Source organism: Ammospiza nelsoni, chromosome 2 (genome assembly GCF_027579445.1).
Source record: "Ammospiza nelsoni isolate bAmmNel1 chromosome 2, bAmmNel1.pri, whole genome shotgun sequence".
In the NCBI taxonomy this organism is placed as follows: Eukaryota; Metazoa; Chordata; class Aves; order Passeriformes; family Passerellidae; genus Ammospiza; species Ammospiza nelsoni.
This window is the reverse complement of record NC_080634.1, coordinates 108,873,781-108,900,873: the sequence shown is the minus strand read 5'-3', so window position 1 is coordinate 108,900,873 and position 27,093 is coordinate 108,873,781. Positions and strand designations below refer to the sequence as shown.

At 40.2% G+C, this 27,093-nt stretch overlaps 1 protein-coding gene across 5 annotated transcripts in view; it reads left to right on the top strand.

Moving 5' to 3' along the window:
• Positions 1 to 8,038: 8,038 nt before the first annotated feature.
• The window catches only part of TAB3 (TGF-beta activated kinase 1 (MAP3K7) binding protein 3), a 43,851-nt gene continuing 24,796 nt past the window's right edge, over positions 8,039 to 27,093 (top strand). For 2 of the 5 annotated variants that reach the window (XM_059467147.1, XM_059467146.1), the window contains exon 1: positions 8,069 to 8,276. The gene's annotated coding sequence lies outside the window, so the exon portion shown is untranslated. Of the gene's footprint in view, positions 8,277 to 27,093 lie in introns of all 5 variants that reach the window. The other 3 variants (XM_059467145.1, XM_059467148.1, XM_059467144.1) reach the window with 3 other exon arrangements.

Genomic DNA, 27,093 nt, shown 5'->3' with positions numbered 1-27,093 from the left:
CTTACATTATCCTTATACCTGTAAAATACATATGGTCCAGGCTGCTGGGAGTCCAGTACTTTACTGATTATTGTCTTGGGATGGGAGTTTGGAACAGGAGTTTCAGATGCCTTCAGAATTAAATGTTAGTTTCTCAAGAATTGAGGGGAGCTGTTTCAATAAAGTGTTGCAGCATGGGCTGTGTTTTAAAAAAATTCTTGGCCTCAACTCTCCCTGAAGTACCAGTGTTCTTCAACCATCCTAGTCTTCCTCCAAAAGTGGTGCTGCTGAGTTATAGAACTGTTGTAGGCTGTTCTGCACTACTGCAAGATGTCATAAACTGCAAATCAACAGCAAGACACTTTTAAATATTTAATTATAGGGCTCTACCTCAAAGCTTCCTTTCCAAGAAATTACATGCTTTGCCCAGTGATTTGAGACAAAATTCTCCATTACTATTTAGGAACACATGTAGGTCATAAATTACATTAATCTCTGGCTACTGACCCAGTCTGTGCTATGACACCACTGCAGCCTCTCTGCAGATGCCCCTGCCACAAGAGCTGGTTCTGGTGTAGTGGGCACACTCACATTAACTTTCATCTGGCTAGAAACAGGAGTAATAGAGACTCAGCAGGACAGACTTCATCACTGACTCTACAAACCTGCAGAAAACCCTACATATATATGTGAAGTTTGTGAGCCCTCACTAGAGCCTGCAGTGCTATGTTTATATGATTGTCAAACTGCATGCTAGCTGGATTAAACTTGGTGTGGTTATGCCCCATCGTTTACTGAGTAAAGATACTGCAGATGCTGACTCAATAGACTGATGCTGAAAGTGTTTCCCACACAACTTAGGCTCTTACTGCAGGCCCAAAATACTTCAGCATGGCTGAAATGAACCTTCCAAGCAGGCTATAAAATACAACAGAACAAACACAGAATGAAATCTGTTGTATTTTATATAATAAATAGGAACCTTGCCCAAACCTCATGTAAGTAATTGTTTTTCACTCATACCCCGCAGCAGGGCTGCACCTTTGTGTACTGTTACAGTGTGGTTTGAAAATCATTTTCTGTTACACTTGTGCATCTTTCTAGGAATATAACAGCAGAGAATAAAAGGAAGTATTCACTTCACAGTCAAAACACACTGTTCCTTCCCTCTGGGACAACTCACAGGGCTGTAACACTCCTTGTATCTCTCTTACCCAACAAATGAGTAGGAAAGCAAGAAAGAGTGTAAAGAGCACTTGATCCTTAGGCAGTAATGCTTTCTAGCAGAATTCTCTTGGATTCTCATAAGGATGAGTATTTTGTTTCTACAGACTGGGTTCTTCTGCCCCAATCATTCTGCCTGCTTTCACTAGCAACCATATCTGATGTGATGTGATGATCTGCTATCTGCCCCTGCTCCTGTTCACAGCATCAGCCAGCACTGAGCAATGGCCGGGCCACTGACAGGATGTGATGATGAGTTTGGACAAGCAGTCAGTACAACTCAAAAGCACTATCTCCTTCTCAAATGTCACAATGCAGTGAAAACTATGGGAACTGGAAAAAACACCCAGATACTATTAGATCTGATTACAAGAACCAAGGCAAAAATGTTACTCTCATCCTGAGGGAACTGCAAACCACCAAATTATCCTAAGTTAAGGAAAACACACAGAGTCTTCTATTATGGTAAATTGCAAATGTGTTTCTTTTATTCTCAAGAGTTTAAAAATCCTTAAAAGCAATTTTACAAATCAGACTCCCCAGTCTAGGTGCATCTATGTAAGACATAAATGGCACAGTGGACTCAGAGCAGGGGCATTGTGTGCACTGCGGAAGGACAGCCACACCTAAGACAAAACCGGAAGCTCATTTAGAGAATACAGCAGTCCCACACAATAGCACTGGCACAGGAGGAGTAAATGATGTCATTCATTTAAATTTCTGCTACCACAGCGAACTCTGGGTATTCAGAAACTGCATCTGACCAGAGCACCAAAATTAACAGCTGTGAAAAATGTGTATTTTATGACTGGCTTTTCACAAATATTTACATGAATATTATATGTGCTATGTTAGAAAGTTATGTTGTATTAATTTTCTTAAGTAGTGTGTTAAATATAGTTTTAGGTTATAACATAATGTTAAAATAGAAACTGTGCTATCTAAGATACTTTTTTAAAAGAAGGACTAGCAGCGAGATAGCAGCCACAGGATTCCTAAATCTTTCAGAGAAAAAGAATTTATTACCCTCTTATCAGAAGAAATGAACTTCTTCCCACCTTGCTCAGCCATGAAGATGCCATTAGGATTCGGAGGAAGAAGCTGACACTGACCAGACAGAATCCTGTATTCAACAGGTTATTGTTTTTAAGGGTTAATACTCTGTTAACAGGTGACCTTTTTCAGGCTTATTTTGCCCAGAAAAAGGTACCCAGACGGTCTGTAACTCTTTGTTTTTATTGTCTCATATTTTCCTAATACAAAGTGTCCAAATGTTTATTACTCTTATTATATTACTATTTTATAGCCATTTTATTACTATTAAACTTTTAAAATTTTAAAAACAAGTGATTGGCATTTTTCACAACATCAATGAAAAACACCCTCAAGGGAATCAATTTTATTTATATACATAATCCAAAAGAATTGGATTTTATATATATAATTATTATAATCCAACACAGACTTCATATCACTTCAGGAAAAAAAATATCACAAATTCTGTCTGAATTATTACTAAAGCCTTTGAACCCTAACAATAAAAATGCATGCTCATAAAAGGCATGCACACAAGGATGTCTTTTCACTTTCCCCACACTACATATCCCATTCAAACACTGAAAAACACTTATTCCCCAATCCCTTATATGACTGATTTAATTCATCAGTCTTTCAGCACCAACTTAACAGCTGTAGTGACAGCAACTATGCCAGGACTGCAGTTGTTAAGGAGATTCTGCAAAGGAAAACTTGAAATTTTCATAAGTTTTTAAGCATGCTTTTGAAGAATCTGTTCTTCAAAAAGTCTAGTTCTTCCAAGTCACAGCAAACTGAATTACAGAAATTACAAAATAAAAGTGATGACTGCAAGCCAACAAAGAGGTGGGGGCTGGCACCCTGGGGGAGCAGCTCTGGCCCTTCCCAGTGTCTGCCTGGCTCTCCAGGTCAGATCATTCCCAAGAGCAGCAGAGCTCTGTCCCTGCCTGCTGGAGTCACTCATAGAACTTCAGAGTAAAAAGGCATCCCTTGAAAATGTTCTGGTACAAAAAGAGATGTGAGCAGAGTGTTTTATGTCTGAAGTGGAGAATAAGGGAAAAGGGAATAGTGGGGGATAACGCCTTATCCTGGACACACAGGCACACTTAAACATACACCAACAGGTTCCCCAAACTGTGTCAGGTGACCTTCTTAGGGTCCAACAATATGCAGTTATTTAGTCTCCACTTCATAAGGCAGCAAAAGATTCCACCTAAAGATAAAGCAATAACATTTTTCACTGCACTTGGGAATATTTTCCATTTTCTCAGAGGCTTATTTTGAATTCTCAGTTTCACTATTGCAGGGTTTACTAGTAAGTTCCAAGATATCTTCTTTGAGCTCAACTTCTTGATCCATGAACCTGTTAAAATAAACATTTTCTGCTGCTACCTCAGTGACATGGCTGACACCAATTTGAAATGAAAAAATAACCAGGGTATCCAGCAGAATCAAAACAGCTTTACAACAGCTTTGCAAACAGCTTTAGCAGAAAGAAAAGTACAAAGGGTTATGTGTAATTCCAAAAAGTTTTGATTAAATTTGGAATCTAGTACATGAATTGTGCTCTAGAAATTGTTTTTAGGACATAGAATTCACCTTATGTTGAGAAAAGGCCAAGGATACATTCTTTAAATGTAATGAAACACAGAGAAGTGAGGCACACTTACAAACCAATGGCACAGGACTTGTTAAAGAACAAACTGGCTGAATTAAAATTATCATAGAAAGGATATCCTTGGCTGTGAGCTCCAGATCCATAGGTTTCCACCTAAACAATCCTGCTTAGACCCTGAATTCTGCAATTTCTTGAATACAAACTACCACAGGGGTCAGCAGGACCTGGCACTAACCCAAAGTACTATCACAGACCTATATATGAGTGCTTAGATTTTATCCCAAGGTAATTTCCTTCCATAAGGAAAAGAGTATGAAAACAATGGTACCTTCTTACTCTAGCCACACATTCCTTTTTTTGTTTTCCTAAATACTTAAATACTTTAGGACCAAAAAAAAAACTTATTCTTTACTAAAACTCTGATAAATGGATGCAATCCATTCCCACACAGTGGGACTATATTTCCCTTTAGGCATCACCAAATAAACTTATTTGGTGCATTTCAGTGACAAAACACCAACCATGGTGTAAGAGGGGGATTCAAGACTCAGTTTACAGTGCTTATGTTGAAAATTATGCTTTTGATTAGTAAATGGAGCTAAGTGAGTATAGGAACTATTCAGACAGAAAACCTATAGCAGGGCCATTTTACCAAGACGTTTTTCTGACTGCAATTCCTAGGCACAAACATGCATAAAATTGCTTTCTTCCAAAATAGGAAAATGGGTCTCTTGGATTGTTGCTCATAAAGAGAAAAGGGGAGCAGAAATAACTACATTTTTGTTCTGCTTAAAAATTAATGTAGCATGGAATTTAAATCCAAACCTGAGGCCTTTCAAAAATGGGCAGTACTAACTGCCATAAGCATTAAATAAAATAAAAAATCACACAGAACCCCGGGGCATTTTCATCTAGAAGTTATTATAGAACTGGATTTAACAATGAATTCCATTTGACTTTGAGTTAACTGTCTGAGCTGCAAGTATTGAGAGCTAGCTTTCAAATTCTTCCTTGCATATATTGCATATCTTAAAATACGGGAAAAAAAATGGTGATTAATTTCAGAGTCCTGATACTGTGGTTCCCACACAGCTGTCTAGGAACAGCCCTGATTACTCAGTGCCAGCTCTCCTTGTTTCCAGCTGCTAAATCCCATTAGAAGCAGCTAAAAATGCATTAAGCACTTTCCTAACATTCCTTTTCCGTATAATCAATTTTTGTAGTTGTCATATGGCTAAGAGACAGAAAAGCTGGATCAGCAATAAAATTAACTGCTTTCAGAGATGTGTTCAGCAAAGTTAGAACATACACAACCTTTGATTTCGGGGGTAATCAGGCACCTAATACCCATAAGGATTTTTTTCTTAAATTCTCGAGCACAGCCCTGGCTGTGCCGTGATTAATTGTGAAGTTTCAAGACCGATTAATTTCTCAGTCTCACAATCCTGCTCTCAAGCATACAACCAGCTAAGGGTAGATGAAAAATTCTGAGTGTCTGCAATTTCTGTTGGAACACTCCTGCTTTGAAAGTGGGATAAAAGTCAGCAATTGCTGGATTACAGTCCTCAGTCAGTCCATTACAGAGAATTGCAGAGGAAAAGCATCATTTCCAAACAAAAACAAAGCACTGGTTGCTTCTGAAGTGAAAAGGAGCCATGGAGCCCACTTGTATGAAGGTACAGGACTCACTGAAGCTGTAGTACAAGGACTTTTCAGAGGGGCACAAAGTGACTCACATGTTAATTTGAAAAATCTGGAACCAACAATGACAGGATGAATTAAGACAGTAGCTGGAAAACACAAAAAATGCTGGAGAAGCCAGGGCCAGCAGGTATAAGTCAGGCCACAGAGACTGTCATGTGCACAACATCAACAGCTGTACCAAGGGCTGTTTCTTACATTTTAAGTGAGACTACATATAGCTATGGGAGTATTTATTGGCATTAACAGCACACACTCATATTTGGAAATTATGGATTTTTGCTGAGGAATATGCACTTCAGCATCTTGATAATAGTTCCAGTCAGAGGATAAGAATCAAACTCTTTTAGATAAAAGTATTGTTGCATCAAGATCCTGTTTACTTCCAGTTTTGCTTCTCCAGAAAACGTTAGTCAGGCTTGGCGTGCTTCCAATGTGGGGATCAGAATACAGGAATTCCTTAATTAACTTCACACAACCTCTGACACAGGAGCTGAGGCCTCTGCACACGGAAGAGTCAGTAATGGCAATACAAGACACACAAGTCCCCCCTGCACTTCCAGTCCTGTGCCAGAGAGAGACAGGAGGTGCTTACAGTGTGAAAAATGCCAATCACTTGTTTTTAAAATGTTTAAAGTTTAATAGTAATAAAATGGTTATAAAAATAGTAATACAATTAGAGTAATAATAATTTGGACAATTTGAATTAGGACAATATGAGAAAATAGAGACAAAGAGTTATGGGCATCCGGGTACCTTTTTCTGGGCAGCACGAGGCTGAAAAAATGACACCCACCTGTTAACAGAGGATTAACCCTTAAAAGCAACAGCCTGTTGCATATTCATATACCTCATACATGATGCATAAATTCCATTCAAATACAGGATTCTGTCTGGTCATTGTCAACTTCTTCCTCTGAATTCTAACAGCACCTTCGAGGCGAGAAGAAGTTCATTTCTTCTGATAAGAGGGCAATAAATTCTTTTTCTCTGAAAGATTTAGGTGTCCTGTGGCTGCTATCTTGCTGTGAGTCCTTTCTTTAAAAAAAAGTATCTTACATAGCATAGTTTCTATTTCAACATTTTGTTATAACCTAAACTATATTTAACACATTACTTAAGAGAATTAATACAGCATTACTTTCTAACACAACACATACAATATTCATTTTAATATTTGCGAAAAGCATATAAAAAAATATGCATTTTTCACACAGGGCTCTGCATCTGCTCTCACAGGCATCAATGCAATGGCTTCTGTGGCTCTGAACCTGTAAAAAAGACAAAAAAGTAAAAAAGACTAAAAAATCTATACAAGACAGATGCTGTTTAAACAAAGAAAAATACCTAAACACACACACACACACACACAAATCCTAAAGAACACAAATAATAATCTTTATGATATGTGAAAAGATGCTTTAAACCAGTTTATGCTGGCATACAAACCTAATGTAATCTCAAGGCCCAATGTGTGGATGGAAAATCAGTGCACACCCACCAAACCATCTGCAAGGCTCTGCCTCAACAGGAAGATTTCAGCCTCCGGAGATGTCAATTAAAAGTTCACACTGGATCAATCCATATTAATCATAACAGCCCCGAGTCCATCCCGCAAGCAGAAGGACCAAAAATATTACTTGGACTGGCACAGGATCATGAGACATTTGGGTAGGAGCACAGCACAGCAGCGTTTTTCTGCTCACAGCTATCCTGTACCATGTAAGAACACGCACTGGAACAGATCGTCCATGGAGAGCATGGAGCCTCCCTCACTGGAGCCATTCCAGCACCGTCTGGACACAGCCCCGAGCCTGTGCTCCGGGATGGCCCTGCCTGAGAGGGTGCCCTGAGCCGAGAGGCTGGGCCGGATAACCCACTGTGCTCCAACCTGACCCATTCTGTGACCCTGTGAACTGTGTAACCGCTGTGGGCACGCACCTCATCGCTGCTGCCAACACTCAGAAAAAAACACCTCAGCTCCTGTCACTGCCCAAACACGCTCAGGCTTCTCTAGAGGGGAAAGCCGGAGGCGAGGGTCTCCAATCACCTCTGCCTTGGCTAGGGGGAAGTTTCGTTTGAATGCGCTGAGGATCCCCGAGTGCCGGGCAGGGGGAGCGATAGGAAGGAGCCCCAGCGCGGACCCCTCACACCGCCCTGGCCCCGCCCCCTGGCCCGCCCCTTTTCCCCCCTGCCCCGCCCCTTTCCCCGCCCCTTTCCCCGCCCCCTGCCCCGCCCCTGTCCCCGCCCCTTTCCCCGTCCCTGCCCCTTTCCCCGTCCCTGCCCCGCCATTTCCCCGCCCCCTGCCCCGCCCTTTCCCCGCCCCCTGCTCGTTGCCGCGTGCCTTCGCGCCCCCGCGCCCCCCTCTCGCCGCCGCTGCCTCCGCCAAGTCTCGCGAGAGCCGCGCGTCCGGCGCGCGCGGGCCGCGCCATGTCGGACGCCGTTGGGCGCAGCCGGGGCCCCGCCCCGCCCGGCGGCCCCAGCGCCCCGCACTGAGCCCGGAAGCGCTTCCCGGCCGCGCTCTGCCCCGGGACCCGCTCCCTGCTCCCGCCGCCGCTCCCCGCGCCCGCCCGCCCGCCGGGCCCCGCGCCTCTGCTTCTCCCCTTCCTCAGCAGGAGCGGGGAGGCCCCCGCAGCGCGGCCCGGGGCAGAGCCGGGGGGCGGGAATGCAGCCGCCGGAGCCGCAGCCGCAGCCGGAGCCGAGCCCCCAGCGCAGCACGGTGAGGGGGGGCGGTGGTGAGGGAGGGCTGTGCGGGTGAATCGGGGGCGGGCAGGGCCCCGCTGCCGGGGGTCAGTGAGGGAGGCTCGGTGACACCCCCGCTCCCCCATCCCGGCGGGCTGTGGGTGTCCCCCTGGCCGTGCGGGAGCGGCTGCAGCCGTGCCGGGGGAGCGGACGGGCTGCCCGGGGAGCGGGGCTCTCCTGCCCTGCGTGGGCCCGGGTGTGGTGACGGGAGGCGGCTCGTGTTGATCCTGGCTCCTGTTTTGCTGCCGCACTCCCACGCAGCGAGCAGGGAAAACTTTGGTCTTTGTTTTTGGAGCCCTTTGCGGAGCGAGGCGGGCGGAGTGCCCGGGGATCCCGGGCGGGTGTCCCCTGAGCAGGGGCTGTGCTGCCTGCTGGGCCACTGATGCTGCTCTTGCTGCGTAAAAATAAATTCATTAATAAAAAGCAAATGGATTCACAGGTAAACGCTGCCAATGCCCCTTGGACGTGACTGCAGCGCGATGCTGCTGCTCATGCTGTGCCTTGGCTCTAGAAATAGAAGGCCCCCAAAGGTAGCAAGGCCTTCCTTGGCTGTGCTCTGTCCAGAGTCTTGGCTTCAGGTCGGGTTTGAGATCTTATCGGCTGCTTGTGTTGGCTGTGAGCAAAATTAACTCGAGTTTTAGTTGGTTTTTTAAATGCAAGTGAATATGGTGGATGGATGCAGCTCTTATTTATACTGTTCTGTGTTAGTGTAGGACTGTGCAGTCGCTGTGCTTTTCCCCTTGTTCAAACATAACTTGTAACATGATATTGGCCCTTGTTTCCCTGGCTTTGGCAAGGAGAAAACAAGGAGAGAAAAGACAATTGCTTAGGTGGTTTGGGAGTATCTGCACTTCAGGTTTTGGTAGACATTCTCTGTGTCCAAAAAAATGGTATGGCTTAGATATGCCACACTTGGAAAGTAATGGAAAAACTTAAAGTAAGACCCTGTGTTCAAGTGAACATGCATGAAAGCTGTTATGGAAGGTCTCAGTGCTAACAGGTTTGAAGACACTATTCTTCAATTCTAAATAAATCTTGAGAGTGGTCAGGTCAACCTATCCAGCTGATGTGTCAATATGTGTTTGTTATTTTTAGTGCTGGTGTTTACTGTGACAAAATTGTGTAGTACTCCTTTATGGGCTTATGTTCTCCAGCAGCTCCACCTGATCACTAAGATTTCCAGAGAACTTAGTATAACAGAACTCTTAAAAGTTACAGGTAAAGCTTGCATGGTCCAAGGCCAGTCACTGTTCTGGTAACTTTAATTTTGTTTTCTAGCTCTGCAAGAAAAGCAATTCTTTCTTCTGCCTCTTCTTAAGTATATTTGCAGTTAACATATTTCATGTAAAAAGAAGAAATGTTAAATTCATTTCCTCTTTGTAGAGAGAGAGGAACAGGATTCTTAAAAATAAAGTATTTCACAACATTTGTTAAAGCTTGCACTTTGTCATGCCTTATGAATGGTGTCTGTTGACAGCAGCAATCTGAGGAGTGCCTTAACAACCTGTATTAATGTGTATATAGACTGTCTTTGTTTGTCCATAAAATTACCAACACAGCAAATTTTGCGCACATTAATAAAAAATATTAAAATCAGCATTTAAGCCTGCCTTTAATCTTGAATCTTTTGCTTGAAGCACAGGTAGCCAGCTGAGTATGATGTATTCTAATTATGAAATTGTACTCTTATTATGAAATTATACTTTTATTATTTTTTTTGTCATCTTGTGTCATAACCTTTACATATAATGATGTCAGGTAAACGTAATGAAGGAATTGTGAAATCTGTGTCCACTCTTGTTTCCTGAATCTCATTGAGGCTCCTTTTCCTTTCCATGTCTTTTCATCTTGAGGAAGACTGGATGAGTTGAATAGGTATTGTGAAAACACATCTGACTTTCAGGCAGCTTTGGTGATGTCTGTGCTGGTGTCTCTGTTGAGTTGCAGAGTAAAAGGAAATCCTAAAGGGAAAAGACTGCTTTGGAGTCATCCAGGAGAGTGCATTGATGGGATTCTTTGGGTTATCTGCAGACTCTCCTCTATTCCCTCTCAGGAATTATGTAGTGCTTAAATAAAGGTTTTGGTTGTGCTGGTCTAGAGGCTTTCTCCTGATTTCAAACCTATCATGATTAATTTTGTTTATATTTGTAAACAGCATAAGTATCCTCAAAGTATGACCTGCAGAAGCATTCTTGGTTAGGGCAAGAGTTACATGGGTATGCACTGCAGTTCATAACAAATAGGAAACCTAAGATATTTTATTCAATTCTTTTTCAAAGCACTTTGTCTTCAACTGGGATGACTTTCAAATCCCTGCTTTCACAGCTTCAGTGTTTCAACAAAATCACCAACACAAGCAAAAGCCTTTGATTTACTTTTTTGACACCAAAGGTATTTTAGTGATGATAGAGTCATTGAGTAAATGATCAAATCTAGTAAATTTTGGGTAACATCAAGTCTGAGTGTGTGCTTAGTCATGCAACTCAACTGTGCTATGACACATTCTGCTCTGGGAGATCTGTGATGCTGCTGTTCCTCTGCTGTGAGCTGAGGTAGGGGCAGAGCCTGTGGGCTCACACATGAGCACAAGGAAAGTGTAACTGAAGGTGTTTGCAGTGGGAGTTATTTTTGTTATGTGGTATGGTTAAAAGGCAGGTGAAAAACAGTGTGAAACTGAGAGGTTTCATACAGAGCCTGAAACTTTACCATGAGCACCTTTTGGGCTACTCTGGACTGCCAGATACATGGTAGAAATATCTGTGACTTGTGGTTTTGCAGTATCTTTTCCTGTCCCTGTCTTTACTCTTAAGAGAAAAATAAAACAGAACTGAAAAATGTTGGTGCTACCTAGTGCAGTGAACTGATATTAAGGATTTACTTTCATACCTCTGGCAAAGTTTCCTCTTATTGTCACCTTCTTTTTCCAGGTTGGAACTCTTGGGTTTTCTCTATAGTACAAGTTTTCTCTAGGCTTATTTCTGTGTGGTCATAGTAGAGTAAAATACTGTCCAAAAGGCAATATTGACTGTCTTGTTTTTGTGAGAGATTGAGAACTGCTTTGCAGAAGTTGCATGTGTGGTGATGTCGTGGTGCCAGTTCTCACGTGTGAAACTCTCTCTGTGAATGGAAAGATGAGTTTTGAAATACTTGTTTAGACTCATGTGCAAATGTTGAAGGCGTTGGTTGAAAGCACTGCTAGAATAGGTGCTTGTAGTCTGCCAAACCTTCAAGTGTCAAAGTTGTCTTTTGAAAGGCTTTCAAACTGGCAATGTGCTCATAATACTTAAACAAAGTGCTCTCTCCAGCTCCAGGCAGGTGGTGCTAGTGTAGGTGGTTCTGTGGTGCTGAATATCCATGCTGGGTGTCTGTTCTGTGTGGGGAGGGTGGTTGGCCAGCAGCTTCTGTGCTCTGTCGGTGTTGGTGGCACTGTGGTTTGGTATCCAGGAGACTCAGGTGCACAACTTCCAGAAAAACATCACTGGGGTGTTTTCATTGACTTGAGAAGCTGAAATGCATGTCACAGAATTCAGTATGTAGTATGGTGAGACAATGCCACTGTTCTTATTGTTTGGCATTTTTCTTGTTCATTTCTTCTTTCTGAAGATCAGTTATACCATATAGATCACAGTGTCTGTCTCAGCTTAATGGCACTGTGGAAATAACATTTCAATATTCTCTACACCCCATTGATTACTGTGTTGAATGTTTCTCCCTTTTCAGGTATTGTTTTAAAATAGTCAGCATAGCACTAGAGAGTAAAGATGAAAAATGCCATCTCTGTTGAGGTTATATACAGTTTTGTGTTTTTAAGAAACATTAGTTCTTCAGTTTCTGGTGGGCTTTATTTTATTAAGGGCCTGAATTCAAAGCAGTGGTATTTTAAAAGCATTGAATTACCAGGTTTTGTCCTAACCTGGCTCTTTGGTAAGGAAAATCACTGCTCTTTTCAGAGAGTTGTTTAAAGCAGGGGGCTTTGTAAGCAAATAGCAAAGGGAGAGAAAGGAGGGAGGTCATTGTGCTGTGTGCTGCTGAGCAGCCTCCCTGTCACAGCTCAGGTACAGATGTTTTCCTACCTGCATGTGGGCTGGCTGGTGGATCATTGAGTGTTTTCTGGAAAACACCCTTCAGCAGGTTCTGTTCGATCAGTCTTGTTCCACACTCAAAATGAAATCCTTTCTTTCAAATGAAATTGCATGTCTGTACATTAATTTGAAAAGTGGATCAATTTATGTGAAATCATGGTTGATCTAGGGGCAAATGTAGAGTTTTTAGAAAAAGAAATCCTGTTACTATCAGTATTTGTCTTGGATGTTGTGGTAGGGAAAAATCTTGAACAATTTAATAAACTGCATTCAGTATTGACTGTTTCTTACCAGATTTGGTAAAAAGAACCAGAGCAGTGCTGGTATTTTAATCTTGCAGCTTTATGCTTCAGCATTTTTCTATTCCTTGGTTGGATTCTGAGGTGATTTGCCCCCAGGTCAGCTGTTTGAACAACTCCTCCTGGTTGACAGTGCCACAGCTGCATTAGAAATTGGCTGGGAAAAGGCTTTGCTTGTTCTAAGTATGTTATTTGTCACATTGGTATAAATCCTCAAGTGTAATTCTGTGTCTTCAGTGGGGAGTTTGCTTGCCTCAAGATTCGGGCATTTTTTCTTAGCACTTGAAAGAGTTACAGATTTGTTTTGTTCTCCTATGTTGGGCATTGGATCAATAATAGTTGATGAATAGGAGATGATTGGGTTTTGTTGCCTTTTTTTTTTAACCTAGATGTTGTGCAAGTTATGAAAGAAATATAGAGCTGGGCTTCCATGTGGATGTTCTTGAGATCAGCCTGCAGAAATAGTAAGCCAGGTACTAGGCTGTTGCAGAGCATTGCATTAAAGCGTACCTGCTTTTTTTTTCTTGGAATTCTTATCTTTATCTTGAAGGAATAGTAATTCTCACTGTAATCCTACTAATGCTGGACCAGAAATTATGTGTCTAGCCAAGACAAAGTGTTAATTTGGTATAATTTCTCTGTTGCTTCATATTTGCTCAAAAACAAATAGTTTAAATTTCTACTAGCAAGCCTTACATCAAATATCATCTTCTCACTGCTGATTTGAATGTGTTAAAAACTTTTAAGTTATTTGCTGGATATTCTGCTGAAAAGTCACTTTATGTTCTTTCCTGGTAAAAATAAAGTTTTAGCTGCTGGCTGATCTGGACATTTGCAAATGGGACTTCAGTAACTGCTGAGTAAGTGTTGTAGCTGAATTCAGAACGCTTACATGAAATTTTATTTTAAAACTTTTGTCAATGCTTTTGTACACTACCATGGATTTTTTTCAACTCCTTAATCAGTTTCAAATGGGCAGCACAGGGGAACAGGTATTTTAGTCTTTTATCTATGCTTTATTTCCTGCTGTTTGGGCAGCATCTTGAAAGTGGGGTTGTAAAAATTTGCATGCAGTTCCAACTTCATGAGCATCAGTGTTTTATACAGGTGTTTCACAACAAATCTCATTGTTGGGCTGAAAGCTTCATGCATTTTGAGTAAGAACTTTCTGAATAAATGCTCAGAAATATGTTTTTGGTTTTGTACTTTCTCTTGCTCTTACACTGAAGCTCTTACTCTTCAGTATGTACTGGTTTCAGTAGCAAGCAGTGACAGTGAGAATTATCCTTGTTTACATCCAGCTTCCTTCTGTGTTGGTTTGAGTTCATTGGCACTTTCTGGAACAAACATTTTTTAATTATTGTTTTCTTGGAATATCCAGTTTAAAGGAAGAGAGGTTAGACAGGGAAGAGTTTGTACCACATCTATTGCAGCTGAATTAAGTTCATAAATGGCAGAATGTAGGTTCTCTTAAATAAAATCTGCCTCTTGGCTTTTGAAACCCAGCCTCTACATGCTGTAAATGCTGCTTTTGCTTTAAAGAAAGTTCCAAGTCAAGTAAATGTTCTACCTGCCAATCCCTTTCAAGTTTTGGGAGTTGAGGTAAATGAGGCTGAAGGTAGCCTTAGGCCTAAGAGAGACCTTTTGGTCTGTCTTTAGAAATCATGATCTACTGTATTAAAAAAAAAAAAAAAAGGAGAGAGTCAAAAATCACTTAAGTGTTGAAACAAAGTTCCTTGATTTAGGAGTAAGAGGTCTGTAAGAGGGAAGTGGCTTCTGTAGAGGACAACTTGAAGTTTTCCACAAAGAAAGAATCCTCTGAGGAGTTCTGTGCAGCAGGTCTTGATGGTGTTGGTTCCATCAGGTGAGTGACACCTTTCTGTAGCAGTGTGGTCACTGGGGCATCTTCAGTGATCTCTGTTGTTGTTACTCATGGAGTCGCTAGAACCAACAACACAGACATTTCTGGTGCTGTGATAAACACTACTTCTATTTCTGTAGGAACACTCAGTCACTTGAAAGCTGCTTTGCCTTAACTGAGACATTTTTGCTGTAAAAGTTGTAGCAAAAATTTATGGCACTTCTCCTAAGAGCATATGTTACCCAAGATGTGATCAAGGCATGGAGGCTTGTGCTGCTTGGTTCTTATCTGTACTGTTCAGTTCTTGGGTTTTGGTTTCACAAATCCCAGGGCACTTTGTTCTCATGTCTGTCTGTTATGGACAGGTTGAGACACAGCAGTGGTGGACTGGTGTCTGCAGTCTGAGGGAGGATTCCTGTCCTGGAAACACAGAGGAGATGGAAGAACAGCTCCTTCTTCTCTTACCTTTTAAGAAATCCATATCTTCTGAAAGAGGGGTTCTGCTCACTCTCCTGCTGGTTGGATGAGGCGGAGAAAACTTCCTGTTGCCATTCCTGGGCTCAGTGAAGCCATGGTCCCTGTGGGTGTCAGTTCATGGACTTGACGGCTCAGAGAACTTGCTGAAGGGGGACTGGTGTTGGGCAGCTGACAGGAAAGGGTCAAAAGAAGTCTGACTTTCTTCTGTGAATTGAGTTCTAGAAAGATCCCCAAAACCAAGCAATTCTTATATGCTTTCCCCCCAACCAATGAATCCCCTTAAAATCTCTACCATAGATCATTGTTTTGTCCTGCTTCCTGTAAAGAAGTTCCTCTAAATGTCTCATTTTTTTGAAAATTTTGAAAGGTAAGGCTTTTGTAAGGTCTAAAAGAAGAGAAAAAGAAAGAAACAGATTTAAGTGTTAGAATTTCTATGGTTCAGGTGAGGGGAAAGTAGTTATGACATTGACATTTTGATATGCTTCTTCTTATGTTTTGATTATGTGCTAGAACACAGATTCCAAAAAGAACAGATGTGTCTTATGTGAGGAGTTGTGTCCTTGTAGCAAATTTCTGCTTTGGGGTTACTCTGAATAACTTCTCTTGAGCATAATCCTTGGATTGCTCTATCCACTTGACAATTCATGGAATATTTGAGTTTAAGCTTTGCCATAGCCTTACTTAGTCAGCCTTGGGGTAAGGGCTGTAGGTATTTTGAATTAGTTCCTAAGTTTTACTTTCTCAACTTTTTTGCCACTGTTGGTTGTAATGCCATCAGTAAAAATGGTTGAGTGCCACAGGTTTATGTAAGCTGGACTCATTTTTTAAGTTAAACTATTTATGGTGCAGGCTTGTTAGTCTGTTCAGAAAGTGAACTCTGCATACTTAAGGGGAATGCATTTAGACTTGCTTGGGGCTTTCTTTTGTCTGCTTTTGAGTTTGGTTTTGTTTTGTTTTTTTTTACTGTAGTTGCCTTTATGGGGGTTGAGGGTGGTGTTTGTTTTGTTTTCCCAGCAAGTGTATGGTGTACTTTGACTTGTAGGGCCAGTTATTTCTGTGTATAGTAGAATTTGTGAATTATGTAAGCATGTTACATAATCATAAATAATCTTAATTTTCATTAAACTATAATAAAAGTCAAGCAAGGAGAAAAACTTGATGCTTGGGGTTATTTGTTCAGAACTACTAATGACCCCATATTCTGTACTATGAGCATCTAAGTTTGGTTTCCTGATAGCCTGTACAGTGTGGCAGAATGCCACAGAATCCAGTAGACAAACACTCTACCAAAAAACTGGATTTTTTTTTTTCAGAAAGTGTTTTGGTTATTATTTGAGCAATGCATTCTTAAAAAGCAGTTTTAACAGCTGTATTGCATTTGTAGTAAGCAGTATTTAATTTGGGTTCCTTTAATGGTTAATGATTTTACTAGCTATGAAAAAAGATTACTTAAACATGAAATGAGTTTGCTAAGGTGCAAACCTCAAGGTTGAATTATAATAGGTTTTTATTATACATATATTCATTCAAGTACATCAAATTTCTGTTAGCTTTATTAAATACTCAAAGATTAGTAACTTCTGAATATGTTACTGTGATTGTAAGTCTTTCTGCAGAATAACTTTTCAGGAGGGATCTGTGAGGATTGCAAACTTGTCTTTAGATGTGTGCTTTAATTCTTATATGATGCTGGATCAAGCTCATATCAGTTCTATGTATCTCAAAATTCTAACATTTTTCAATCACAATATTTGTATTTTGTATAGCCTGCCCTGGCTTTTGGATTATTTTCTCTGGTCTGTGCTTCGTATTTGCTAATCCCTGAGATTCATAACTAATCTGGTTTGATGGCTTTGTTTTTCCTGTGGTCAAGGCTGAGAACTTTTCCCAGTTCTTCCAAATAAAAAAGAAAATGAAGATTCAGGAAGGCAGGTTTTCAGGAAGTTGAGAACAATCAACAGTACTCCAAGGTTTAGGTTTCTGCCTTGCTTGAATATAGATCATCTGGATTTCAAGGAGATGCTGCTTTTTCTATCATTTAACATGGAAAATAAAACTTGTACAAATGTTCCATGTTTTCAGTGCCTAAATGACTGGGTAAAGTGGGACCAACCAGAACTGCTGGTTGCATAGCTCCTTGCACCTATGAGGTTCCTGTGAGTGGCAGGAAAACTGCTAAATGGAATCAGCATTCAGCCTCAGACTGTGACTTGGACTGCTTTCTTAGTGAGAAAGTCTAATTTCCAGTAAGTTTTTGTGCTTTACCTGAAGGAAGAGTCTGCTCTGAGGTCTTTGTGGTCAGATCTCATCCTGACACTTTGGTCTAACACTTCTCTCTCTCTCGCCCTGGCTGCCTGCCTCGGTCTCAGATACTGGGGGCTTTGAGGGGTGTCAGGGAGCTGATCCACTTTGGGTGAGTATTTAGTGTTTGTAAATCAAGGTTTAGCTTTAGTGATGTCCCTGTCACCATTTGAACTCTAAATTTGTGGTGATGTGTTGGGAGGAACAAGTATTGAAAGGAAAGGAGAAGCAAATTCTTTCTTCACAATTATTGTGTTTTTACTGGTTTGAAGTGATTATGAAACAGCCAGATGAGACTTCCTTTGTGACAATTTCTCTTGAGGAAGCACCCAGAGTGTGTGCTATTGGAGGGCATTTTATGATGATAAATATTTCCCTAGACAAAGATTCCTCCCCCCACCACCAGCCCAGCTTATTTCCTGAAGTTAAAGGGTTTCTCTGCCTCATACTCACTTGTTTAAACTTTTAAATGTTTTTTCAGAGTTCAACAGCAGTATCAACACCGCCTCTCTTTTGCTGGGGTTGCTGTTTTCTTGTTGAGTTGTGACTCTGTATGCTGGACAGAAAAAATGAAGAATTTGGATGTTCAGTATTGCTTTTCCCTTGTAGCTGCATATTTCTGTGCCTCTGCATAGAAGGGAATTAGATTGCAGCCCCCATGTTCCCAGTTAAAGTTTGTAAGAAGCTTGGTATTTGATGGTGGTATGTTTGTAATTTTTGGTGTGTTTTTTTCTCTTCTGTAAATTATTCTTCACTTTTGATGTTTTTGGTGGTTTTTTTTTGTTTTTTTTTTTTTTTTTTTTGTTTGTTTGTTTGTTTGTTTTTTTTTCTGGAAGTAACATTCAATGGCATCTTAGTAGTTCTAATATTCCAGAATTCACTGCTAAGTTGTCTTTCTAATGACTTCCAGACCAGTCTAGGAAATGTTTGTCACATAGTCTTCATTACAGATACATTTGTCTTATGCTGTTAATTTAAAAACTGCTTTTAAAATGTAAAATACATTTGGCAGTTCCATTTTATTTAGGTAAAAGCAGTTGTATGAAAAATTTTGTAAATTAGGGACACGTACTTTTGATTTCTAGTAATGAGATTTCCTTCAAATATTTGGTTCTTATTTGAAAATAATAATTTGAATTTTAGAAGTTGCTTTTTGCATTTGAGAATTTTTAATAGAATTTTATCATGCTTATATGATTTTTTTTCATTATATCATTGAAAGTTTATAAAATGAATAATAAGTAGAAAGTCAATACTACAGTGTTTGAACCTGTGGCTTAATCATGCATCTGTTTGGGGTTTTTTATGTGTTTCTATGTATTCTGGACTTGATTCAGTTGAATTGAACATGTAAAACTACAGAAGGAATGTCTTTACTCTTACAGGTACTTGGGGATGTGTTGTTATAAAGGCATTTTCTCATTAGGCTGTTTTGTCTGTGGACTGTGTGCAGTTCATTAACTTTTCAAATACATAGAAAGTTGCTCTTATCAAACTGAATGGTTGGGCGTGGAAATCTCACATGTAATCAAAGTAATAGAGATTATTGTGTACTTGAGGAAGTATGTACAGAGCTGAATGTGCACTGTCTTCTGCAAATGTTTAAAATTGTGTCAAATTTGCTTTTAATCCATTTGAAAATTAGACAAAACAGTAAGGTGTTTGAATTAAGAATAACTCCATAGGCTAAACTGTGCAGACAGTAATGGAGAATTAGTGGGTGTTGAGTAGCCAAAGTCTTGTGCTGTGTTCCCTGACTGGAGCCCTTCTTGGAAGGTGGCTAAACCAGAGAATCAGTAAGGTTGGATGAGATGGTGTGATAATGTAAATCTGGTAACTGGAGGTTCTTTTGATTGTGGTTCTCAGGTAAATATTGTTTTAAACAATTTCATCATTTTTCAGCCAATAAAACCCTCAAACTTTAAATAGAACTGAGTTTGGTTCACCATAATGGAAAACTGGTGGTATGCAATAGTTGTGAAAATGAGCACCAATTATTATTGTATTGTCTGGGATTTTTTAAAGCATGAATTACATTTGTTTTTTTAAAGCTGATGCTGAATCAAAGAACATGCTTCTCTGAGGTACCTAATTACTTAATTTGCATATTTCTCCAGCAGTTAGAAGGAACAGAAAATCTGCATATGATTTATAGTCAGACTTAACAGGTCTGTTGTGGTATTGCTCAGCTCATCTGGCCATTCACATACTGAACATGTAGCATTGCTTCCATCCTGTGGGGGAGGAATGACTCAGAGCAAAATCAAATAAGGCTTGTGCTTAAACAGCACTAAAAATGTCAAAGGTTTTCATCTCCTTGCTTCTCCTCTCTCTCCTTTCAAAGCAGAGCACCCAAAGCTTACACTGAAGTCTGGCTTGTGTAAATGCTTAGAGCTGAGTTTGTTTGCAGTAATGTTGTGAGAATTCTGAAGGAGTCATTGGGCTGTTTGGTGAAGCAGAGGGTGTGACTGCTTGTGCTGGGATTTTGGAATCAAGGTATCAGATTACAATGTTTTTTTTTAATATAAGCTGGTTAGGGTTTTTTTATTCAGAAACGTACAAATTTCTCACTTTGTGCTCCTTTGTCCAGGGCTGGCATTTTGTGTCACTTACTGGCCTCAGGGGAATGCTCTGGTGGCAGTTGTGCTTTCTTGGCCAGGGGGAAACAGCCAATTATTTTAAACTTTAGGTTTTTCTGCTGTCTAACCTCCTGTTGTGTATAAGACTTCATTTGTGGGAAGATATGACCTTGATTTTTTTCTTATTTTTTCCCCTCTATGTTTTCTGTACATGATTCCCCTCTAAGATTGAAGGGAGTTAAATGAGAAGATTGGCTTGAAGAGGTTGAAATTCTTGGTTACTAATTGAAGAGCTGGGCATGCCCCACATTGTTGTTTTCTACAAACCATATGGACACTCCCAATTCTTACCAGTAAAGAAGCTGGGACATTGGTTAATACCACATCTTTTCCTTTGCTGCAGTATCCAAGCAGAGGAAGCCACTGTGACATAGCAGGTGAAAGAAAGGTTTTTGTGTTCTTGTAGTGCATCTGAGACACTCAAATTGTTGAGTGGGTGTCAGTTCCAGTCTTCTGTTCTGATGGAGGTGAAGAGCCCTGAGCACAGCACAAATACCAGAGCAAGCTCAGTGTAGTGCAGAGGATGTTTCAACAGTTCTTTAGCTATTGCTTTACTGAGTTATCCTCAAAACTCCATAAATGCTGAGAGAAGAGCAAGGTCTATTAAAACAAAGAAGGACATGGATTTTGGAGGCTGTACCTACCTTCAGCTGCTGGACAGCATCTTTTTGATTTTGAGGAGTGAAATAATCCAAACCTCTTCAAAATAATGAGTTGGTAACTATTTTAGGTCGAAGCTGCCTTTGAGCCCTTGTGGTTTTTTTCTTCTTCTAAAGCAGGATTATGAGGATAGCTTCCTAAAAGGGAAATGAAATCAGTGCAGTTTATCCTACCAACCTTAATGGAGTATAGTAAGGCAGATCAGAGTGGAAATGATTTGGCTTTAGAGAGATGCTGATTGCTTAAAGTGTTTAACTTGCATGTGTAACTTATATTTGGAAGGATATTTGTCATGTAGAATAAAAATAAGGTATTGTAAAAATACCTTGAAATGATACCCTTGAAATTGTGAATAGGGGCTTTTGGGTGAAATGCTTTGAAGAGTCAAGTACTACTTACTCCTCAAAGTTCCAGAACATGAGCCTCATTCATTTTGTATATTTATTTATACAGATTTATACTTTTTTTTTCAGTATCTCTACCTGATGAAAGTGACATTTACTTGTAACTTCACCATCAGCCAGCTGTGTCAGCTGTGGAAAGACTGCCTAGTAGTCAAGGACCTCTTTCCCTCTACTTTGTATCCTACAAGGCTGATTCTATAAAGCCCCAGGGTTGTTCAACATGTTCTTGCTATAGGTTGCTCTGTGAAAGAGCATCCAGCTCCATCATCACAAAATTGATCTTTTAGGCTCAGCTGTATGTAAAAAGTTACCCATGCTCCAGCCAGGAATTGTGTTAATCTCATCACTTGGATTTGAAATTTTCTGGCCTGGTGTCAGACCAACAAAAATAAACAAATGTTATGACAGATGACCTGAATACTGCCAACCTGCCTTTGCAGGCAGTGTCATTGAGTAACTGAGGTGTCCAGACTGCAAACACAGCTTTGCTTAACCTCCCAAAGTCATGGCTTAGCCTTGGACAGAGAGCTAATGTGTGGGTTTGAGGAGGAATTTCTGCTTCTGTGTAACTGTAGCTGACCTATGAGTGATTATAATTCATTCGTCTTCCAATTTAATTTTAGAAAAATACGGAAATTAGAATAAATGTTGGAGAAAAGCCAGTTTAATATTGTACCCAGAGTGCACATAAGAGCATGAAAGTTATTTGCCAGTGTGAAGACTGCTGCATTATTAGAATAGAATAGAATAGAATAGAATAGAATAGAATAGAATAGAATATTCTAGCCATAAGTATTGATTGTTTTTTTCAAATATACAGGCTTTGGATACTACACTGGGTTGGGAACAGAAGAATTTACCAAGTAGCTATTAGATTTTTAATTTGGCAGAAGCAATAAATACAAGAAAAATAAATAATAAAAATATATTAACAAACATATATACATACACACACATGTATAAATACAGTGCAAAGGTGTCACTGCCCATGGCAGTGGGTTTGGATTTAGGTAATCTTTAAAACCCCTTCTGACCCAACCCATTCTGTGACTTTACCACAAATTAATTTTGTTCATGAACAGGTTTAATGTAGGTGGCTGCAGTTTTTCAGCTGTTATCTGTAGTTTCTCAGGTGTTAAGCCCACCTGGTTCGGAGCTCTCTGTGGGAAGAGGATACTCTGAAGCTTTCATGAAGTAAAGATACTGGATACTCTTCAAGGTCTGAAGCTCTACAGGAATTTTGGCAGGAATGCATTTTAGGTTGAACAACTGTATTCATATTCTAGTCCTTCCATTATATCTTTTGGCTTATCCCATTTCTGGCCAAGATGATAGAACAAGTAAATCCGAAATAATATTGAGACTCCCTTATAGAGATTTGCTATTTAAGCAATTCCACAGACAGGACAGCTACAGCTTTATCTGAGTGTTGATTAAACACTACCTTACATACCAATGCTTCTTTTTGCAACAGATGTAACATATGGAAAGCTTATGGAAAGAGGGGAAACAGCTTTCCTTTCACCAGCCTTCTCTTTTTTAATTTTTTGTATCCCATTAGTATTTTTTAATAGGTAATTGCTGAAGTTAATGCAGAAAGAAAGCAATTCAAAATGTCTGCATTGTGTAATATCTAAGGCACATCTCCCCAGAAAGTCCATCTGGGGCTGAGATGAGATAAAATAATGTTAATAGAAGATGACTGTGGTCTGATGTTGCAGAACCTGTCTGTTGTAGAAACAGCTATCTAATTTTAAGGCATTCTTCCCTCTCTGCCTCCAAAAGCAAAAAGAAGAAGAAAAAAAAAGATGCAAAAAGCATAACCTAGGATGTATGTGACATCTGTATATATACATATATAGCTCATACATATACATGTCTGCATTTATTTATGTTGTTGGCTGGTTATTTTTTATTTTACAGCCCAAGGATGTTGGGCACAGCAGTTCCTGACCATGGCACATGGTTGAGCACCTCTGCATGTACAGGTGTGATCATGGATAACCTCAATGTGTCAATGTGTTATATTGCAGTAAACATAAGTAAATTAATATAATGTGGTGTGTAACCTCTTTATGTGGCTGTCTTGCAACACTCCCATGAGAAGGTTTTCATGCAAAGACTTGTCAGGAGATACCACAGAATCAGCAAGGTCCATGTTAAATTTCCTTATGTTAACAAGTTCTGGAATGATAGAAAAGACAGGCATGCTGTGTAACTTGTTCATCATATTTTATAGCAATTATTCATGTCAAAGAAATTTACACAGGCCACCAAAGTTTAATTCTAAACTTTAGAAATGGAAATTGATGTGTTCTGCTGTAGTGAGTATGATTTGTATTTTTCTGTACTGTTGTTCTGTATTAACTCCTGTCTGTTCATTGGGGTTTTTTTTCTCTGTCAGCTTTCTTCCTTTTTGTTCCTGTTTATATGTGCTTGTCTGCTTCCCTGCTCAGTTTCATGTGTGAAGAGTCATGTCCTAATCAGTTTGTGTTTGCTGGGGATCCTGACAGGTGGTTCTGCCATCCCCTCACTCTGCTTCTTTCTATTCTAGGGTTTTTCTTCTAGTTTTGATGACCAGAGTGAGGAGAGGCTGGTGGTCATCAGGCCAGAGAGTGTGGAATGTTGTACTTCCCAGTGCCATTTTCTCCTTTCTGCACTGGCCATGCTGGGTGTGGAAATGTAGGGAATCAAGTGTGCAGGCAGTCTGCAATTGGTGTTGCTTTTTGCAGAGTTGTCACTTACATGGGCTGCTAATGAACTTACACAGGTGACTTACCTTGAAATTAGTGGTAATTACTGTCTCTCCTGGTTCTGCAGGAAAAGGAATACTTCTACTTTATGGATAAATATGCTTTTTGATCAGAGAACAATGTAAATGTTTAAGACAAGGTGTGTTACAGAAATTGTCTGCATCCTGTAAAGCTTTTCCATATATGCAATTATCAACAAAGTAGAAAGCTTTGATTCATTGTATTGAATATTGAGTATTTCCAAGATTTGTCATAGAAGAATTAATCAGAGACTTAACAGAGAAACTTGACTGTCTGTTTATTTTAGTGTTTGCAGCACTACTATGGCAAGCAATCACAAAAGTCTTACGGGTATTTCAGAAGCAGGAAACCTGATATTTAAACAGTTGATTTAGAACTTTTGTCATCTTCTTTCTGCTTTCGTAGTTGCTTAATTCTAATACTTCAAGTTTTAATTCAAATAGAGGAATTTTTCTGTGGTAGCATAAGTGATTAGATTTTATTTTTCAAATTTTATTATAACTCATCCTATTGCTGGATTGCAGCATGATTGACTAAATGAATTTAAATTTTGTAGTTATTGCACATCTTTAGCTCACTCTGAGAGGATGGCCAAGCTTTTTTCATAAAATTGTTTTCTGAGCCACCCAAGTAAAAAACTGGTTAAAAATTCAAATAGTACAGCCCTGAATGTGTGACGTGCATTGGTGCCTTTTATAGGAGTATCTGCAGCCTTAGACAATCAGTGTGTTGCTTTTACTCTGCAAATGAAGCCTCTTTCAGATTTATTGATAACAGTTTGTTTGTTTGTTTAGAGCAGTCATTTTTAATAGAGAGAAGCCCAAGTCAAAGTGAAAAAGTAGAGTAAGGGGTGCATTTAGGCTAATTTTGTGACTAGCCATTGAATGATGTAACAGCTGATTTATGAGTGTAGATAACGCCAAAATTTTACAAGCTCAGTGTGAGTAATCCAGATTTGATGGAGTGTTTATTTGGGTATTTTTAAAATTATTTCTCTCTTGAGACTTTTTGCAGCTTCTGGCTTTAGTGAACTCTTACTGATCTGAAGTTTTGCAAAAGTACTTGCAGTGATTCATTTTGTAGAAGCGTCTTTGGAGAGACTTGTGTTTTACTTATGAAGATACCTAAGGAACAAAGCCTGTTCTGAATATTTTACAGGTGAATTCAGTACTTAGCAATGAATTTGTCATGTAGGAGTAGGAGTTGATGCTGAGAATCACCTTGTGTAGGAGCTACAAAGCACCTCAGCCAGGAACAATATTGAATAATTCCTGTTGTGCTGGTCAAGATTCAGACTGGTGCTCTGCAGATAACTCAGTGTCCATAGCAATATTTGGAGACATTGCTTCTTTGAGAAGTGTTAATCTCAAACTACTGAGAAGGAGGCTCACTTTCTCAGATTGTGTATGAAATGATATTCCAGTACTTTTGCACTTTGTTAGATCAGTTCTCTCCTGTATAAACCTCAGCTTCTAGTAGTTGTTAAACTTGGAAGTATGAAGAGCAGACTGTGCTTAAAAATGAAGAAAAAGCTGAAGTTTGTGATCCATGGATCTACAATAGATTTCCTCCAATGCTTGATAGTATATAATCATTTTCACATTTTCTTGTATCCTTTCTGGCTCGTTTTGATTCCCAGAATAGGATGTCACTACCAAAAACTTTTTGCATTACCATAAAACTGCTTTTATCAGGGCCAACACAGAAGTTGATGAGTTAGGAAATCTGACAGTGTACTGTTCCTTGCAGGATTTTTCCCTGCCACAGCCTCATTTCAAAGGTGTTCAGTCAGAAATCATAGATCATATGTCCTCCTAAGAAAGGCAGTTCATTGTTCTCACAGGACTCTACTTCAGGATTGTCTGTGAGCTGTACAGGCTCACTTGCATTTGCAACTTGTAGTTGTGCCTTGTGTTCTGCATAGCCCTTCTGGAAGCTGGTGTTTGTGGCATGGTAGCATCATTCCTGAGCTATTCCCCTGCCTTGGAAACTTTCTCTTCTGTAACTTTGCTCTGTTGTGAGAGCTGCTTCTACTTGCTCACTGGAGTGAGAGAACCATCAGTTCCTTCAAAGTATTTTCTACTGTGATGCAGCCTCTCAGTGTACGAGAGGTTTAGAGGAAAGATATGGGGAGACTTCTTGCCAAGGTCTGTCATGACAGGATGAGAGGCAGTGGTTTTAAATGGGAATGCAGTAGGTTTAGATTGGACATAAGGAGGAAGTTTCTGAAGAGGGTGGTGAGGCTCTGGTACAGTCTGCCCAGACAGGTGATGCTCCATTGTTAGCAGTGCTCTGGATGAGCTGGACAGGGCTTTGAGCAGCCTGGTCTGGTGCCCCCTCAGCAGGGCTTTGGAACTGGGGTGGCCTTTGAGGGTCTCATCCCAACCAGACTGTGCTGTGACTTACTTAACAGAGGGATTAGTGGCCAAGAACCTCTTAGCTACTCACCAAAAGGAGTATCATTGTTCCAGTTAATTAGCCTTCTCATTATCATTTAGTTTTTACTGTTTCCTGGTGCAATGTAGTTATTAAAAGTTAATTCTACTTTGTGGAGGTTTGACTTGTATATGGGATTGGGATGAGTTTCACCCCTTTTGCTTCCAATGCAATTAAATAAATTATGTCTATATAAATGTTTAGTTGGAAAATTCAAGTTTTGGATCCCTCATTGCAAGGAATTTGAGGTGCTGGAGCATGTCCAGAGAAGGGCAATGGAGATGATGAAGGGTCTGGAACACAATTCTCCTCAGGAGCAGCTGTGGGGGCCAGGTTTGGCCTGGAGAGAAGGAGGCCTCAGGGTTGACCTTACTGCTTGCTTCACCTGCCTGGAAGGAGGCTGTAACCAGGTGGGGGGCTGTCTCTTCTCCCAGATAAGTAGAGGTAGAACAAAGGGAACTGGCCTCAAGTTGTGCCAGGGGAGGATCAGGTTGGATATCAGGGAAAATTTCTTCTCTGAAAGAGTGGTTAAACATGGGAACAGGCTGCCCAGGGAAGGGTGGAGTCACCATCCCTGGAAGTGTTCAGAAAATGGGTAGAGGTGGCACTAGGTGATGTGGTTTAGTGGGCATGCTGGTATTCAGTCAGAATTACACTTGCTGATCTTGAAAGTCTTTTCCAACCTTAATGGTTCTGTGATGTAGATGGAAGAGAGAAAACAGTAGCTGCTCTCTGTTTCCACCCCCTACATCTCTGCTGACGCACTGGTTAAATGTTTCCGAAGGCCAGGATACTGCCCACAGACCAAACCCCAGTTCATTTCTATGTGGATGGCCCATAAGGATGGCAGAGTTAATTAAA